Consider the following 18,500-nt stretch of genomic DNA (forward strand, 5'->3'; position numbering starts at 1 on the left):
TGACCTCCAGGACTCAAGTGGTTGGGGGCAGAAGAGGGGAGGCAACCGCTGTCATTTCTCTGCCATCACACTCAGTGCAGGGCACCCGTGGCTTCCATCTCCAAGTGCCGACACTAAGCTGAGGACTTGCTTTGGCCACTGGAGCCCACTCCTTATGCATCCAGAACAGGCCAGAACTTTTAAGGAATTCAAGCTTCGAGGAGCAGCCCTCATCACATGCCTGACAAGAAGTGATGGAGAGCCAGATCCTTTGGTTGGAATCTGAAATACATTCTTCACCATACCCAGAGCAGGAGGATTGACCTTCAAACCCATAGCAGTAACCTGCTCAATCTCTGATGTGTTACTGGCTTCCTTCCTTTCCTTATCTCACTACCCACCCCTCTGCCTGTGCTTCTTGAATTCACCTCCCAAATAAACTAAATACACTTACATCCATATCTAAGGGTCTACTTCTGTGGGAACCCAAACTAAAAGAAGAAAAGGGCAGGCAATATCCTAGCTAAAATGCAAAGATAGACCCAGTATCGGTTTCCTCTGGCTGTGCAGACAGTTTAAGTAACTCTCTCTGAGCTTGCTGAATACTTAAAGGGATTCTCTATCTTGGAGCCTATATACAAGTTCTTCAGAGACCTCTCCATTTCAGAAGCAATCTCATTTTTTATTTGAGGTTCCTATATTTGGGTGGCACTTGCCTATAGTTGGCTGCTTATGACTCCATATTAGGATTCTCCAGGGAAGCAGAACCAATAGGATTTTCAAATATATATATATTTATATAGTTATATAATGTGTTTACTATATATGTTATATCTAATAATAAAAAGATACAATATATAAAGAACTCACTCACAGGATCATGGAGGCTGCAAAGCCCTATGATGTGCCATCTGCAAAATGGAAATGCAGGAAACTAGTGGGGTAGTTTTGATCTGAGTCCAAAGGCATGAGAACAGGGAGTGCTGATGGGATAAGTCCCAGTTCAACACTAGGAGAAGACCAATGTCTCAGTTCAAACTTTCAAGCAGAGAGAATTCTCCTTTCCTCTACCTTTTGATTGTGTTCAGACACTCAAAATATTAGATGGTGCTCACTCACATTGAGGAGGGCCATCTGCTTTACTCAGTCTACCAATTCCGATGTTAATCTCTTCTGGAAACACTCTCACAGACACACCAGAAATAACATTTAACCAATGTGGGCAAGATCCCTTAGAAGAAATGGAGTAGCCCTCATAGTCAACAAGAGAGGCTGAAATGCAGTTCTTGGGTATAATCTCAAAAATGATAGCATGATCTTTTGGTTTGTTTCCAAGGCAAACTATTCAATATCACAGTGATACAAGTCCATGCCCCAACCACTAATGCTGAAGAAGGTGAAGTTGAATGGTTCTATGAAGATCTACAAGAACTTCTAGAACTAACACCAAAAAAAAAAAAAAAAAAGATGACCTTTTCATCATAGGGGACTGGAATGCAAAAGTAGGAAGTCAAGAGATACCTAGAGTAACAGGCAAGTTTGGCCTTGGAGTACAAAATGAAGCAGGGCAAAGGATAACAGAGTTTTGCCAAGAGAACGCACTGGTCATAGCAAACACTCTCTTCCAACAACACAAGAGACAACTCTACACATGGACATCACCAGATGGTCAATACCAAAATCAGATTGAGTATATTCTTTGCTGTCAAAGATGGAGAAGCTCTATACAGTCAGCAAAAACAAGACCAGGAGCTGAATGTGGCTCAGATCATCAACCCTTTACTGCCAAATTCAGACTTAAATTGAATTTAACTTAAATTTCTTCTTAAATTGAAGAAAGTAGGGAAAATCACTAGGCCATTCAGGCATAACCTAAACCAAATCCCTTATGATTATACAGTGGAAGTGACAAACCGATTCAAGGGATTAAACCTGATAGACAGAGTGCCTGAAGAACTATGGATGGAGGTTGGTAACACTGTATAGGAGGCAGTTATAAAAACCAGCCCCAAGAAAAAGAAATGCAAAAAGGCAAAATGGTTGTCTAAGGAGACCTTACAAATAGCTGAGAAAAGAAAAGAAGCAAAAAGAAAAGGAGAAAAAGAAAGATATCCCCATCTGAATGCAGAGTTCCAAAGAATAGCAAGGAGAGATAAGAAAGCCTTACTAAGTGAACAATGCAGAGAAACAGAAGAAAACAATAGAATGGGAAAGACTAGAGATCTCTTCAAGAAAATTAGAGATACCAAGGGAATATTTCATGCATTTATAGGCACAAAAAAGAACAGAAACGGAATGGACTTAACAGAAGCAGAAGATATTAAGAGGTGGCAAGAATACACAGAAGAACTGTACAAAAAAGATCTTCATGATCCAGATAACCATGATGGTGTGATCACTCACTACAGCCAGCCATTGTGGAGTGTGAAGTTAAGCAGGCCTTAGTAAGCATCTCTACAAACAAAGCCAGTGGAGGTGATGTAATTCCAGCTGAGCTATTTCAAATCCTAAAAGATGATGCTGTGAAAGTGCTGCACTAAATATGCCAGCAAATTTGGAAAACTCAGCAGTAGCCACAGGACTGGAAAAGGTCAGTTTTCATTCCAATCTCAAAGAAAGGCAAAGCCAAAGAATGTTCAAACTACCACACAACTGTACTCATTTTACATTAGTAAAGTAATGCTCAAAATCATCCAAGCTAGGCTTCAATGGTACGTGAACCAAGAACTTCCAGATGTACAAGCTGGATTTAGAAAAGGCAGAGAAAACAGAGATCAAATTGCCAACATTCATTGAATCATAGAAAAAGCAAGGGAATTCCAGAAAAACATCTACTTCTGCTTCACTGACTATGCTAAAGCCTTTGACTGCGTGGATCACAACCAATTGTGGAAAATTCTGAAAGAGACAGGAATACCAGACCACTTTAGCTGCCTCCTGAGAAACCTGTATGCAGGTTAAAGCAATAGTTAGAAGTCTATGCAGACACACAAATAAGCATACCGTATTTATGGAACCACAGAAGTTTAGTGTTGCTGCTGCTGAGTCAGATTTGCAGGAATATGGGAAGAAATGAGGCTAAAGAAGCAGATAGGAAAGGAATTAGGGTATTTTTAAGAAGTTAATCCAGCAAGTTATTGGGAATTTTTTAAGCATTTTAAGCAGGATGTTGGATTGTAAAGAGCTCAAGTTTAAAATTATGACCCCACTCCTCTGTGAAGAATATATTAGAAGAAAGCATGAGAGGCAGGGAGGCTAGTGAGGAGTCTAGGTGGGCCAGGAAACTGGTACCATGGGCTTAACTAATTCAGTGACTGTGAAGACGGAAAAGAAATGGTAAAAGATATATACCTGAAGACAGGGACTTTGTTTTATTCATATCTATATCCTCAGTACTTAGAACAGGGTCTGGCATCTAGTAGGCTATCAAGAGACATTTTTGAATGAATTAGTGAATAAGTGAGTTGTTGATTAATGACATGTCCTACATGAGAGATCAGAAATCTAAATTGGATTACCAAGGCAGAGATAGGTTGAAGTCAAGATTTACATACAGAGTGGAGATATATTCTTGGGAAACTATGGAAGCAGAGGAAATCACTCAGAGCGCTTAGTGAAGAAATCCAAAAAAAGATGGTAGCTTTAACAAATCTGTCCATGATCACCAGTTATTGATCATGTCCTATGAGCTCTGGGTAAAGAACTTTATATTAATTATGCTCAGAGAACCACAGGAGGAAGTACATTTTACATAAGGAGAAACATAGGTCTAGTGGTTTAAGAACTTGCCAAAGTCACACAGTTGGTGGGTGGCAGAGCAGGAAGTAAACTGATTTGATGGACTCTGAGCCTGTGTTCCTGACTCTATGAGAGATCTAGAGTCTCTAAAACACTACTCATGTACCCCACTGCCCTCCTCAGGCACAATTGGCACTTATTATTCAAGTTTCTTGGGAAGAGTAAGTCACCTGAACTGCTCCTAGGACAAGACTCAGGTGCAGGCCCAGAGGTCTAGCACTCCTGCCAAGAATTCCTCATTCACCAAAAAAGGGAGAAACAATAAATTTGAAGGGACTAGGACATGTATTTCAGAGATTTGGGAACATGAGAGAAGAATGGATATAGGTCAGTGGATCTCAGCCCTGGCTGAACATGGAATCATGTGGGAAGCTTTCCAAAAATACCAATTCCCATCCCAGACCAATTAAATCAGAATCCAAAGGCAAGACACAGTCTTAAAATCCTCCAGTTAGTGCTAGTGTGCACCTCGTGCTGACAACCAGGGACACAGGGAGAGGTAAGTTTAAGGTGGAAAGGCAGGATATCTAGATGCCTTACAGCAGATGGCTTCTGCTTTCTCTGAGAAACTAGATTTCTAGGATACATGTCAAGGCTGAGGAGGTGAACTAAGGATATAATGCTTGAGGAGAAAGGCTGAACTTGAGGACAGCACTAGTGGCGAATGAAGGGGAGAGAGACCAAGACAAGACAGCTGTAAAATAGATCAATGAGCCCAGCCGGCATTGAAAACTCTTAGCTTTGGGTGACCCCAATTTCACTTTGTGATCATCTCCAGGAGCACCTGTACATACGAGCAGAAAAGGGGTATGTTTAGGGTTGTCCAGGGATAGATATGTTAAGGAAGCAGAAGGGCCAAAAGAACCAGAACAATCGCTGAGGTGCTGCACTCCATAGTCTAGATTACAGTCCATGAGCCTAGACTGAGAAAAGTCTTCACTGAATGAACCAAATGCTCAGATATATGTTTTCTTTTGGAGTTATTGATATTTCTTTGTTATCATCATCATCTAACACTGATGATAGAAAATAGTTCCCTGCAGAACCACTGCTGGTTAGTTTTATCTGGTTATAAGATCCAGGACCCTCAAGTCCCTGGAGACAACATAATGAGCTGTATTAAGGAAGTTTAGCCTGTATTTCACCAGAACCCACTGCCATCCCGATACACTATTTCACTGAGGTCCAGTGCTCTTAAGTGGAGTTGCTTCTGATTGTCAACTTGCTATTGGCACAAATTCTGCTGTTTCCTGTGGTGCCCATTTCTTCGATTATGTCCTCCAGTCACCATCAGACTACTATTTCACACTCAATTTTAGAATTACACCAGAGTATAACCCACGCTTGTAGTTACTCAATTCAACTCCTGTTTCTTGAGCACATATTATGAGCCAAGTATTGTGGTTAGCTGTTTATTAAATGTTTCTCCTCATTCAACAATTATTCCTTGGGCACCTTAAGGTAGGATATTTTGCAAGACTTTCAAAGCACTCTCTCACACACACACACACACACACACACACACTCTTTCTCTCTCTCTCTTCTTATTCAGTACTGTCTCACCCTCCTGCCACTCAGAGCCTATTATTTTATTCTAACCATGTTTTTATCCCAGGTCTGGTAAGAATGTCCATCTCCAAAAGATCAACTGCTCCCAGTCAAGAGGTTTGCGACCACTCAAATTTATGGTCAACACTGAAAGTTTTGTTCATCCCTTATTCCTTCTGAAAATACCTCTTTTTTTCTTGACAATTTCTATGGAAGCTGTTATATTCTCAGGTGAACCAACCACACTCTTACCTCAGCCAGAACTGAGGAGAACTTGGAGATACAGGCACCTAAGCCAAGTTAGGTCAAAAAGCCCCTTCCCTATTTGGACTCAGAACCTGAGGGACTATCAGACAATCCTTCCTCAAAAACTGAAATTATAAGGTGTAAAACATAGGGACTTTCAACAGTTGTGTGGGGAAAGCCCACTTGTGGAGAAAGAGAATGACACTCAGGTGCAAGGAAAACCAGATATGGGAGCTGATGAAAGAACATTCTGGCAACATCAGGACTCAGGGCTTCTCTACTTGGAGATCTTACTGGATCCCTGCCCTTTCCTTTTTCCTCATTTTTCTACCCTTCTATTGGCAAATTCCACTTTTTGCTTAAGATAGCTCAAGATAGTTTATGAAAAGAATCCATCGTTAGTATGTATTTGTTTCCTGCACATGCAGACCAGGAAATGAACGCAACCAATGTTCATCCAGATCATGAACCTAATTTTACAGGTTAAAATTAAAAACAACAGTAACAGTTATTATTTAATGGACCCCTGCCATGTGGTAGTATTTTAGAAACATGATTTGTAATGCAATAGGCATCCAAGGTACATGTTCTCACCTCCAGTTTATAGAGTTTACAGATGAGCAATTAAACCCCAAAGAGGTTCATTATCCATAAGTCATAAAGGAAATTTGGGGAAATTAAGAAGCCTCAAGAGTTTTCATGGGTGATTTTTCTCTGTTGGTTTATATGAAATGATGAAGATCTATGATGAGATCTGGAAAAGTCAAGTGATTTTTCACAAGAGCACATAAAATTCACCATAAAAACTCTAGGTACACTAACATTTAAAAAATTATTAACTCTACATCAAGGTATAAATTTACACCTATTACATTTCAAAACACAACAAAACAAAATTTTGCATGAACACAGACAGTATTATGGGGAAATGTTACCCTCAGACATTGCTCGTTGCTGTAGAAACTGGTAAAAGCTTTTCTGGAGAGCCATTTGGAAAAACATTTTAATAGCCATTATGCGATCATCTCTTTTCACCCATGCAATTTTACTTCTGGAAAAACCATCTTAGGAAATAACCCAAAACCCTATTCATCAAGATGTTTACTAAGCCTAAATTTATAACAAAACAAATTGGACACTTCTGAAATGTGAAAAATCAAGATTTGTTTAAGGATGAATTTGTGGATTGATTAAACTCATTTAATCAGTGAACAATGAAATGTTCATTGCATGCCAGATGCTATGCTAGACACAGAGGGGTATAAAGGTAAACTTAGCAGATGCACGTCCTGCTGTGTGTGAACGCTGTTTATTTGTGTGAACAGAAAGAGAACTAGAATGAAAAATATTTTTATATTTTTAAAACTCTTTTTCCTCCTCAAAGAATGAGAAGAGGCTTATAGCACCATAAAATAGAAAAAAAACAAGGAAAAATTCATTTTGTGATAGAAAATCAAGTTCAGGGAGAAAGTGTATAGATACTACTTGGTTATTAAAGTTGGCGCTCAAATTTGTTTCTGAGCTTCCAGACAGGCAAAGGAGATGAAGTATTAAGAGTGACTGATTTAAGTTGTTAGTGAAAAGAAAACACAGGAGTTTCTCAAGACAAATCAGTTATTCCTCAAATTTTAATCTAAAAAATATCATTTTGTAAATGTTCAATGTGTGATATTATTGGCATTTGTTGGGGTTTAGAAAATTCTTAGAAATAAAATATTTCAAGCATTTGAAAGTGTATATAAAACAATGTAATGAGCATATGTGTATCCTACACATAGCTTAAGAATTAAAATATTACAATTAACACCTTTTTGTACCTTTCCACAATTCTGTTTCTTGGTATCTCTACCCAGAATTAATCATTCTCCTGAATTTAGTGTCTCTCATCTTCAATTTAATTTACTCAATTTTTGAAAAGCTATTCAATTTTCAAAAAATGATTCAATGTAAATTTAACTCAATTTTCATTTCACTGTGTATGCTTTCACTGAAATATGTATCATTGTTCCTATTATGTATGCATTTCTATGCATACATAGTATTTCTATAAATGAGAGAGTGGTTCTATAAGGAATTCTAGCTGGTTCACTTTTTACTGCTTAATAAAACTATGTTCTATCAACATGTCACAATTGATCCCTTCTCCCAATGATAAACATTTAGGTAATTTCCTTTTTATTTTATTTTTTCCTATCACAAAGCTACAACAAACTTTTTGTATGTACCTTCTTATCTTAAACATGAAAGCTTCTCCAGCACAATATCTAGAGTGAAACTGCTGGCCAGAGGATGGGGTATACGCAACATTATCTTTACCTAATATAGCCACATGGCTCACCACACTGGTAAAATCAATTTACATGGAGGACAATTAAATGTGAAAGTATTCAGTGATGGCCCAGCCAGGTATGAAACAATGATCTGCTGACCACCACCTCTTTCTTATCCCTACCAGGTTCTTTCCTACTGAGGGGACAAGAGTGAAATTGAATTTAAAAAGTACCCTTCACACAGAACTAGGGCAAATAATAAAGAAAAATTTATATGGAGGTTCTTTCCTACTGAGGGGACAAGAGTGAAATTGAATTTAAAAAGTACCCTTCACACAGAACTAGGGCAAATAATAAAAAATTTATATGGAACCATAAAAGACCCAGAATCGCCAAAGCAATCCTGAGAGGAAAATAAAAGCAGGAGGCATAGTGCTCTCAGACTTCAGATAATACTACAAAGTTACCATAATCAAAACAGTGGGGTATTGGTACAAAAACAGACATAAGAATCAACAGAAGAGAATAGAGAGCCCATAAATAAACCCATACACTCATGGTAAATCTTTGACAAAGGAAGCAAGAACATACAATGGGAAATGTTGTCTCTTCAACAGGTGGTGTTGGTAAAGTTGAACAGCTGCATGTAAATCGATGGAAGTTAGAAGACAGCCTCTTCCCATACATAAAAATAAACTTGAAATGGCTTAAAGACTTAAACATAAGACATTACACCATAAAACTCCTAAAAGAGAACATAAGCAAAATATTCTGGCATACTGTACCAAAGTTTATTCTTAGGTCAATCTCCTAAGGCAATAGAAACAGAAATAAACAAATGGGACCCAATCAAACTTACAAGTGTTTGCACAGTAAAGGAAACCATAAACAACAAAAAAAGTAACCCTACAGAATGGGTGAAAATATTTGCAAATGATGAGACCGACAAGGGATTAATTTCCAAAATATACAAAGAGCTCATACAATTCAACAACAACAACAACAACAAAAACAAATAACCCAATCAAAAAGTGGGCAGAAGACCTAAACAGATATTTCTCCAAAGAAGAAATACACATGGCGAATAAGCACACGAAAAGATGCTCAAATCACAAATGAAAATCACAATGAGGTACCTACCACCTCACACTAGTCAGAATGGCCATCATTAGGAAGTCTACAAGTGACAAATGCTGAAGAGAGCATGTAGAAAAGGAAACCCTCCTATATTGCTAGTGAGAATGTAAGTTGATGCAGCCACTGTGTAAAACGGTATGAAGATTCCTCAGGAAACTAAAAATAGAATTACCATATGACCCAGCAATCCCATCCCTAGGCATATGTTCCAGACAAAACTGTAATTCAGAAAGATACATGATGCCTATGTTCATAGCAGCACTACTCACAACAGCCAACATATGGTGCTCACCTAAATGTCTACTGACAGGTAAATGGATAAAGAAGATGTGGTACATATACACAATAGAATACTGCTGCTGCTAAATCACTTCAGTCATGTCTGACTCTGTGCGACTCCATAGACGGCAGCCCACCAGGCTTCCCCGTCCCTGGGATTCTCCAGGCAAGAACACTGGAGTGGGTTGCCATTTCCTTCTCCAATGCATAAAAGTGAAAAGTGAAAGTGAAGTTGCTCATTCGTGTCCAACCCTCAGCGACCCCATGGACTGCAGCCTTCCAGGCTCCTCCGTCCATGGCATTTTCCAGGCAACAGGACTGGAGTGGGGTGCCACTGCCTTCTCCACAATAGAATACTACTCAGCCATAAAAAAGAAAGAAATAGGGAACATGGGTAAACCTATGGCTGATTCATACTGATGTTTGGTAGAAATCAATGCAATTCTGTAAAGTAGTTATCCTTCAATTAAAAATAAATAAATTTTTAAAAAGTTAAAGTCAAAAAAAGTAAATAATGCCATTTGCAACAACATGGATGCAACTAGTGATTATCATACTAAGTAAAATAAATCAGTAAGAGAAAGACAAAGAACATTTGAAACCACTTTTATGTGAAATCTAAAATACGACACACATGAACATATGACATAAGTAGAATCACTGACACAGAGAACAGACTGGTGGTTACCAAGGGAGAAGTGGGCTGAATGAGGGATGGAGTTGAATGTTGGGATTAGTAGATATTGGCCATTATACATAGAATGGATAAACAACAAGGTCCTACTATAAGCACTGCTGCTGCTGCTGCTAAGTCGCCTCAGTCGTGTCCGACTCTGTGAGACCCTGTAGACAGCAGCCCAACAGGCTCCCCTGTCCCTGGGATTCTCCAGGCAAGAACACTGAAGTGGGTTGCCATTTCCTTCTCCAATGCTTGAAAGTGAAAAGTGAAAGTGAAGTCGTTCAGTCGTGTCTGACTCCTAGCGACCTCATGGACTGCAGCCCACCAGGCTCCTCCATCCATGGGATTTTCCAGGCAAGAGTACTGGAGTGGGGTGCCATTGCCTTCTCCGACTATAAGCACAGGGAACCATATTCAATATCCTACTATAAACCAAAATGGAAAAGAATATAAAAGAAGAATGTGTGTGTGTGTGTGTGTGTTTTTACACAGAGAGAGCGAGAGAGTCTGTAGAGAGATAGAGGTTATATATATATATATGGACTTCCCTCATAGCTCAGTTGGTAAAGAGTCTGCCTCCAATGCAGGATAACCTGGGTTTGATTCCTGGGTCCGGAAGATCCCCTGGAGAAGGAAATGGCAACCCACTCCAATATTCTTGCCTAGAGAATGCATGGACAGAGGAGCCTGGCAGGCTACAGTCTATGGGGTCACAAGAGACAGACAGGACTGGATGACTAAGCACAAAGCACACCCCACACACACACATATATCTGAATTATTTTCTTGGACAGCAGTAATTAACACAACATTGTAAATCAATTGTACTTAAAAAAAAAATAGTACCTTTCAAGCCAGCATCTGATGACCCCTGGTAAAGAATGGAATTGGAGCAGAAGGCTTAGGTCTTCTGCCTCCTGAATCTAAATCCTCAACTCCTTCTCAGATGCATGTGTAGAGAGAGTCAATTAGCAGGACAGGGCCTGAGCCCACATGACCTGGAAAGAGAAGTTCAAATCAGGAGAGTAAAACCTCTCAACTCACCTACCTACCTACCACCTGCACAGAGCAGGAGAAAGAGCTGAGAGTCTGCAAGACATAGCCCTTTGGAAAAGGAGCTCTAACTGGTGATCAAAATACAAGAAACTGTTCCCCTCTGAAAGGAAGACGGACTCTTCATGTGTGGGAGAGAATATTTCAGAATTGACCAGGGCAGAGTTCCCATATGCCTGTGGGTATTTTCTTTATCACACTGATAAACAACTGTTTTAAAAGTTTTTTATAAAAGCATGGTAGTGGCTGAGATTTTCATGTCTTCTTCCACTATGAAATTATAAAAACTTTCAGCAATAAAAGGGACTGATTAGGAAATTGAGGCAGGGGTTAACAAGCCATGTATAAACAGCCAAAGTTTCTGCTCTGGGAAGATTCCTCTCTAAGTTATAGTAAAGAGTGTAATTAATGTTTTGTATTATCATATGTATAATCCTAGAATACCTTCAATGTAATTTAGTCTATTTTTTCAAACTGTCAATAACTTGGTTATTTTAAGGATTATTAGTTTATATCTTATTTTTTTAAAAAACTGCCAGTATTCAATCTCTTCTTATCTGTGAAATTTATGAGTTTATCATATCTGCAATGTAGTCAGAACTTAAGAAGATTTTCAGAACAACTGTGTACAATTATAAAGGAAAAACATTTGTACAGAAAGGCTTTTTACTCTGCTTCCTGCCCATTTGTGACCACCAAAGATGACCTCAAAGCTCTCTTCTTTTTTTTTTTTTTTAAGATATTAGAGAAAAATGAGATATGGTCATTGCCAAAAATTAATAGGCACTAAACAGCCATTAAAAAATACATTTCCTATTCCTCATACCTTCCAACTCCAATGGCAGATAACAATCAATAGACAACAAAGGATCTGAAGTGATCCAAGGCTGTGAGGTTTATATGAGTCCTGACTTTATAGTCTGTCTTCTCTCAAGGTCATTCAAAGGATGGTGAGCACATAGTCAAATATCACTTCCTGTTGAGAAACCCTTGAAAGTTCCTAAGAATAACATTCTTTCAATCCATTCTGCTTTGCAGGGGAAACACTGTTTATCTGGTATTCACATTTCCCACTTCTTTGTTTCAAAAAGTTGTTCTAACTCCCAGTAGCCCCAATACTCCCATCTGGATTTTGCTAGTAGATCATAGGAAAATTTGCTAATGTGAATTCACAGCCACCTACCTTCAGTCTCTATGTGATAAAAGAAAATAAACAACTTTTATTTAACTATATTGGAATTTATATTCCTTGTAGCACAAATACAATTAATCTTAACAGTTATATCCCTTATAGTGACTCAGCTATTAAGTGCTGGCAATTCTTTTTTTTTTTTTAATATTATTTTATTTTTAAACTTTACATAATTGTATTAGTTTTGCCAAATATCAAAATGAATCCGCCACAGGTATACATGTGTTCCCCATCCTGAACCCTCCTCCCTCCTCCCTCCCCATTCCATCCGTCTGGGTCGTCCCAGTGCACCAGCCCCAAGCATCCAGTATCGTGCATCGAACCTGGACTGGCAACTCGTTTCATACATGATATTTTACATGTTTCAATGCCATTCTCCCAAATCTTCCCACCCTCTCCCTCTCCCACAGAGTCCATAAGACTGTTCTATACATCAGTGTCTCTTTTGCTGTTTCAGTTCTGCCTTGTCATTCTTAGGACCACTCCAACTAAAGCCGCAATCTCATTATTTCATGGATGGATTGCTGAATTCACCTCTAAATGTGTATCTGCCTCCAACATTTCCTCTCACATTTGGTTGGTTTTCACCAGATTAACCTTTTATCAAAATGCCCATAACTATTTATTTTCCATAATCAAAAGTCTTTAATAATTCCTCACTAGTTTAAGTCTAAAAGTATGACCTCTTATTTAGGACACTCAGCAATGTGGCTCCAACCTGTCTTTCTGCTCCATTTTCATCCACCCACCCTTAATTCTAGAATCCTTCAGTCCACATCTAACAATCTAGTCAGAGTTCCCAGGACACATATTGCTCATTCCCACCTTTGTACTTTTCCTCATGTCCTCCCTCACCTTGGCAAATGCATATTCACCAGGCACTGAGTGCAGTGCTAAGCGTGGAAAAAGTAAAGCTGAGTGAACCCAAGTCCTTGCCTTCTTCTCTCTACCCACCTGCTGTCAGCTGAATCACGACCCTCAAAGGTGCCCACTTCTCACCCACAAAACCTGTGAATGTGTAACCACATAAGGCAAAAGGGTCTTTGCAGAGGTCATTAAAATAAGGATCCTGATTTGGGAGATTACGCTTGGGTGAACTGAGTGGGCCCTAAATGTAATCACAAGGATCTTTACAAGATAGAGGCAGAAAGAGTTAGTAGGGATGGGACTGTTGTTGATGGGACAATGGAAGTAGAGGTTAGAGCGGTACGGCCTCTACAAGCTGGAACAAGTAAGGAACAGACTTGCTCCTGGAGCCTGCAGAAGGAAAACAGCCCTGCTAACACCTTGATTTTAACTCTATCAGACTCATTTTAGACATTTCATCATTCCAATAAGATCCTTCATGCTCCTTTACAGTTAATCCCAGTTGTATCCCCAGTTTCAAGAAAAACTAATCTACTTTCTGTCTCTATAAATTTACCTTTTCTAGATATGTCATCTTTCCTATGAAGCTTTAGGGTACTAGCAATAATGTTTGATGTGAGGAGTATATATCTGAGGACCTCACATAAATCAAACTGATACACTGTCATACAAATATTCTCATAGAAGAGATGCATACTTTTAATGTATAAATCTATAACCCCTGTTCAGTACAGTTCAGTTTAGTCGCTCACTCGTGTCCGACTCTGCGGACCCATGAATCGCAGCACGCCAGGCCTCCCTGTCCATCACCAACTCCCGGAGTTCACCCAGACTCACGTCCATCGAGTCAGTGATGCCATCCAGCCATCTCATCCTCTGCCGTCCCCTTCTCCTCCTGCCCCCAATCCCTCCCAGCATCAGAGTCTTTTCCAATGAGTCAACTCGTCGCATGAGGTGCCCAAAGTACTGTAGATTTTCTTTAATTCTGCCTTTTTTTTTTTTTTTAACCATCATCCATCTCTAATCTTTAGAAGAAAGTCTTGGCAGCTGGGGATTGCTTTAGCTTCTTTCCTGTATTTTATTCATCACCTTCATTTTTTTGTTCCAAAGATTTTGGTTTGGGGCATTTTTAAAAAGCATCAGCATTAGCTTTTATACAAGCATGACCACATAATGAATACTTAAATGGTTTGTTACAGAAAGAAAACATTTTAAATTATGAGTGTTAAACTAATAGTACAATACAGTCATCATCAAAATAACATGTATATAATCTGAAGCAACTCTGACAAAATTTACCAACTAAACGGGTACCAGCAATTTGCCACAGTCAAAACATGAAACACAATTTATAGTCTACCCAGAGAGCCAACTGTGATATTTGGGCATATTTTTTAAAGATTTGGAGGCCAAAAAATATTGAGAGGCCAAAACTTGAGTGTTATGTGTTGTTCAAGGCCAAGTTCATGTAAAATGTGACCTCATTAACTCTCTTTATCACTCATTTGGCACAGAATAGAAGGCCTTCATTATTCTAACTGCCAAATCTCCTTAGGTGTACTAGAAGCTTTCTTAAATCTTCTATCTTTCTTCCTCCTACTATCTGTTTCCAGCTCCCTCACTTCCAGGATATATAACAATGCTCTGTCTAGGCACAGTGTTTTGTTCAAAAACTATCCAATCTATTATAGACAATTACCTCTTTGAAGTTCTACAATTACTCAAAGCAAATGCTATTTATGTTATAGTATAATGTGTTGGTGGTGGTTTAGTCACTAAGTGGTGTCTGATTCTTGTGACTCCATGGACTGTAGTCTGCCAGGCTCCTCTGTCCATGGGATTATCCCGGCAAGAATATTAGAGTGGGTTGCCATTTCCTTCTCCAGGATCAGTTCGATTCAGTTCAGTTGCTCAGTCGTGTCCAACTCTTTGCAACCCCATGGACTGCAGCATGCCTGGCTTCCTTTTCCTTCACCATTTCCCAGAGCTTGCTCAAACTCATGTGCATCAAGTCGGTGATGCCATCCAACCATCTCATGCTCTGTCGCCCCCTTCTCCTCCCGCCTTCAATCTTTCCCAGCATCAGGGTCTTTTCCCATGAGTCAGTTCTTCACATCAGGTGGCCAAAGTATTGGAGTTTCACTTTCAGCATCAGTCGTTCCAATGAATATTCAGGACTGATTTCCTTTAGGATGGACTGGTTGGATCTCCTTGCAGTCCAAGGGACTCTCAAGAATCTTCTCCAACACCACAGTTCAAAAGCATCAATTCTTCGGCACTCAGCTTTCTTTATAGTCCAACTCGCACATCCATACATGACCACTGGAAAAACCATAGCTTTGACTACTTCTCAAGGACAGTATAATGAAATTTCCTTATAAATATTTTAATTTATGGGACTCTAATATCCTAATTTGGAAGAATATTTCTAACTACAACCCAGGATCAGTTCCCCTGATTTCTTACCTTTTTTGGTATAAAAAATTAAGTCACTGAAAATCTAAAACTCCTTTTCCTTAATAATGATAATTATCTTACATTGTTTATAGTTCCTTTAGGACACAGCCAGTGTGAAATTAATTTTTTGTGAATGGAAATACAAGTTTTATCTCAAATTAAAATTTCCCCAAAGACTTTGCTTAACACATCTCCAAAGAAAAACAAGTCAACAAGGTTATATGTAGCAAAATGGAGCAATGGCATTTTAATTCACATATGTAGGCCTCCAAATAAAATAAAAATCATTTAGTAGTGATTTATAGGTGGAATTAAAGTATTAGGGCTAAGTAGAAGAGGATGCTCGTCATTAGTCTTTTAAATGCTATTTAAACCAATGAAGCACTTAAAGGTGGTATATCATTTTCACAGCAGAATATTTTCGTTCAAATAATCTGTTCAATAAAACAGGTACAAATAGATTAGAATGTTATTTAAGTACTAAATTATGCCTTTTGGAGTCCAACTCCAAAAGTCAAATTGTTACATACTTTTAATAGATTTTTTATCTGTTTCTGTTATCTAGGTCACATGAAGGGAATCCAGTTACTATGCTCTATGGACTTAAACATATTGATTAAAATATTATTGAACTTATGGTTACTACAAAGCTACAGTAATCAAAATAGTATGGAACTGGCACAAAAACAGACACCAAGTTCAATGGCACAGGACAGAAAGCTCAGGAATAAACAAATGAACCTCTGGTTAATTTATCTTTGGCAAAAGAGGCAAGAATATACAATGGAGTAAAAGTCTCTTCAATAAGTGGTGCTTGGAAAACTGGTCATCTACACATAAAAGAATTAAACTAGAACATTATCTAACACCATACACAAAAATAAACTCAAAATGGATTAAAGGCCTAAATTTAAGATCAGATACTATAAAATCCTTAGAGAAAAACATAGGCAGAATGCTCTTTGACATAAATTACAACAGTATCTTTTTTGACCCACTTCCTAGAGTAATGAAAATAAAAACAAAAATAAACAAATGAGACCTAATATAAAAGCTTTTAACAGCAAACGAAAACATGAACAACAAAACCAAATGGCAACCCACAGAATGGGAGAAAATATCTGCAAACAAATTGATCAACAAAGGATTAATGTCCAAAATATACAAATAGCTCAAGTAGCTCAATATAAAAAAAATAACCCAATCAAAAAATGGGAAGATCTAAAAAAACATTTTTCCAAAGAAGACAGACAGACAGATGGCCAAAAAGCACATGAGAAGAGAAGAAGCTCAACATTGCTCATTATTAGAGAATTGCAATCAAAACTACCATACTACTACACTTTACACCTGTCAGAATAGTCATCATCAAAAAGTCCACAATCAATAAATCCCCTCCTACAATGTTGATGGGGATATAACTTGGTACAGGCACTATGGAGACTGTATGGAGTTTCCTTAAAAAACTAAAAATAAATCCATTTGATCCAGCAATCCCATTCCTGAGCATGTATCCGCAGAAAACCATGATCTGAAAAGATACATGCACCCCAATGTTCACAGAAGAATTATTTACAATAGCGAAGATACGGAAGCAACCTATATATCCATCGACAGATGAACAGATAAAGATGTGGTACATATACATATACACTGGAATATTAATCAGCAATTTAAAAAATAAAATAATGCCATTTTCAGCAACATAGATGTACCTAGAAATTATCATAATGAGTGAAGTAAGTCAGAAAAAGACATCACTTACATATGGAATATAATTTTTAAAATTATAAGGGTGAACTTGTTTACAAAACAGAAGTAGACTCACAGACATAAAGGGTGGGTTTGTGGTTGCCAAGGGGGAAAAGTAGGGGAGAGGAATGAATTGCGAGGTTGGGATTGGCATATACACACTACTATGTGTAAAAATAGATAATCAACAAGGACCTACTGTATAGCACAGGGAACTATACTCACTACTCTGTAGTGACTATATGAGAAAACAATCTGAAAAGGAATTAGATAACTAAATTACTTTGCTGTTCACCTGAAACTAACTCAACATTATGAATCAACTATGCATGCATGAATGCTAAGTTGCTTCAGTCGTGTCTGACTCTTTGCTACCCTATGGACTGTAGCCTATTAGGCTCCTCTGTCCATGGGATACTCCAGGAAAGAATACTAGAGTGGGCTGCCACGCCCACCTCCAAGGGATCTTCCTGACCCAGGGATCAAACTTGCATCTCTTACAACTCCTGGATTGGCAAGCAGGTTCTTTATCACTATTGCCACCTGGGAAGCCCTGAATCAACTATCCTTCAATATAAAATTCAAAACTGTGTTTTTAAAAAGAAAATGATAAATATGGGAGAGGGATAAATTAGGAGGTTGAGATTAACATATACACACTCCTGCTGGCTGGCGTGTGTGCTCAGTTATGTCCAAGTCTTCGTGATGCCATGGCTCCTCTGTCCATGGAATTTCCCAGGCAAGAATACTGGAGTGGGTTGCCATTTCCTACTCCAAAGGATCTTTCTGACCCAGGGATTGAAACTGGATTTGTTTCCCCTCTTCCACTGGTAGGTGGTTTCTTTACCTCTGGGCCACCTGGGAAGCCCCATATACACACTTTGTTGTTGTTCAGTCACCCAGTTATGTCCGACTCTTTGCAACCCCATGGACTACAGCATGTCAGGCCTCCGTATCCCTCACCATCTCCCAGAGTTTGCCCAAGTTCATGTCCATTGCTTCAGTGAGGCCATCTGGCCATCTCATCCCATGATGCTCTCCTCTCCTTCTGCCCTCGATCTTTCCCAGTATCAGGGACTTTTCCAATGAGTTGGCTGTTCACATCAGATGACCAAAATACTGGTGCTTCAGCATCAATCCTTCCAATGAGTATTCAAGGTTGATTTTCATTAAGATTGACTGGTTTGATCTCTGCACAGTTCAGGGGACTCTCAGGAGTCTTCTCCAGCAGCACAGTTTGAAG

General features: G+C 38.8%; 1 long non-coding RNA gene across 1 annotated transcript in view; it reads right to left on the reverse strand.

The window, feature by feature from the left end:
* Positions 1-18,500, reverse strand: part of LOC123327554 — a 147,223-nt gene that overhangs the window by 8,209 nt on the left and 120,514 nt on the right. Inside the window, exon 4 of the long non-coding RNA XR_006641003.1 lies at positions 10,783-10,934. This is a non-coding gene — a long non-coding RNA (uncharacterized LOC123327554). The remainder of the gene's footprint in view (positions 1-10,782; positions 10,935-18,500) is intronic.

The sequence above is a fragment of the Bubalus bubalis genome, chromosome 4, assembly GCF_019923935.1.
Source record: "Bubalus bubalis isolate 160015118507 breed Murrah chromosome 4, NDDB_SH_1, whole genome shotgun sequence".
In the NCBI taxonomy this organism is placed as follows: Eukaryota; Metazoa; Chordata; class Mammalia; order Artiodactyla; family Bovidae; genus Bubalus; species Bubalus bubalis.